Raw genomic sequence first — 1,733 nt, 5'->3', positions numbered from 1 at the left:
TTAATTTTTAATAATTTAAAATATTTAATATTATTTAAAAAATATTTTAATAATTGCCAATTTATTATATTTCAATTTTATCTTTTTTATATTATAAATTAAATATACTTGTTAAACTCACTTAAGTATAATCAGTTAATAAATATTATACAAAATGAGAATAAAATTACTTTAATAAAAATTAATTAATGCTCATTTAGTTTTTTTTTAATTTTATAAAGAAATATTTATTTTTATTTTTATAAATTAATAAACTTTTATTTGATTATTAATTAAAATTATATACAGAAAATAATTATTTTAAATTTATATACGAAATACATATAATTTAAAAATATTTAATAAAAAATAAAGTTAATAAGTTAATAATAACTAAATAACTATATTAATATATCTAAAAATAAATAAACAGCGATAGAATAAACAGAAAAAAATTACTCCTTAATTATTATTTTAAATAGCCATATGTTTATCTTTTTAAAAAATAAAATGTAGAGGAAAATATTTTCTTTTTTATTCATGCTGAAAAGAAGCATAGTATGCCTTATCATAATTTTAAATACCTTTAATAATTAAGATAATCAAAATATAAATATAATTACCTATTATAATACATTAAAATATTTTTTTTATATTTCTTTATATTTAAAAAAAAATTAGTTGACAAAAAAAAAACACAGAGAAAATGAAAGAAAAGCAAATCAAACAATTAATAATTGTAAAATTTTCAAATAAACTAATTATAAATATAATAAATACCGAATTAGTATTAAATTTGTTTATTTAGTTTGTTTACAAATTAATAATTTTAAAAAAGATAAATAAATCATAAATATATATTAAAAAATTCATTTTAAATATATATATATGTTTGCGATAGTAAATATATTCACTTAAGAACCTATATTAAAAATAATCTATGGGTTAACCAACAAAAATTAATAATATCAAAAAAAGAGAGGATAAAAGAGCTATTATAGAAGCTATTATCATTATAATAATTTAATTTTACATTTGTAATAGATGAAAAAATAAATAATAAAGCCAATAAATATAAATTTTTAGAAAACAAAAATTAAAAAGTATTAAACCTTGCAAATGATCTAAAATAATTTATTAAATAAACACCATAATATTGAAGAAGAAAAATTAAATTAAATTATTATATAAAAATAATAGAATAAAAAATTAAAATATTTTATAAAAGAATAGTATTTTAAAAGATAAATTAATGACTAAAAAAAAAATATATATATATAAAAAAATGGATGAAAAAATTTAATATATAAATATGGCAAATAATTGAATTATTTATATATTATTATTTTAAAATAAAAAAAAGTATATATATGTATAAAAGTAAATCATAATATAAAAAAAAAATTATAAATATATATATATAGAAATATATATATATATATATATATTTATTTATTTATTTTATTTATTTTATTTAATATCTAAAATAAAAATAATTATGAATAATATTAATCCAAGCTACTCTGAAATTATATCAGTGTAAGATAATAATTAACTTCATGTTTCATTTACCTCAAATTTACATTAAAAAAAAAATATATCTAAAATAACATTTGAGGAAGCTTTAGATGAAGTAGGAAGTGCGAATTGGTATTAATTCCGTGCTTTTTTATGGTTTTCATTACAATGGTTTTTTACTGCTATGATTTTAATGTAATCTAATTTCGTGTTTATGGATCCTGAATATGATTGTA

The 1,733-nt window shown here is 13.6% G+C and overlaps 4 annotated features.

The window, feature by feature from the left end:
- Window positions 1–3: 3 nt before the first annotated feature.
- Window positions 4–55: a microsatellite.
- A 1,329-nt stretch (window positions 56–1,384) lies between these two features.
- Window positions 1,385–1,427: a microsatellite.
- Window positions 1,425–1,456: a microsatellite.
- Window positions 1,427–1,455: a microsatellite.
- Window positions 1,457–1,733: the final 277 nt, after the last annotated feature.

Source organism: Ichthyophthirius multifiliis, assembly GCF_000220395.1.
Source record: "Ichthyophthirius multifiliis unplaced genomic scaffold scaff_1120509251430, whole genome shotgun sequence".
NCBI lineage: Eukaryota > Ciliophora > Oligohymenophorea > Hymenostomatida > Ichthyophthirius > Ichthyophthirius multifiliis.
The sequence above is the reverse complement of the archived record's forward strand: the minus strand, read 5'-3'. Positions and strand labels throughout refer to the sequence as shown.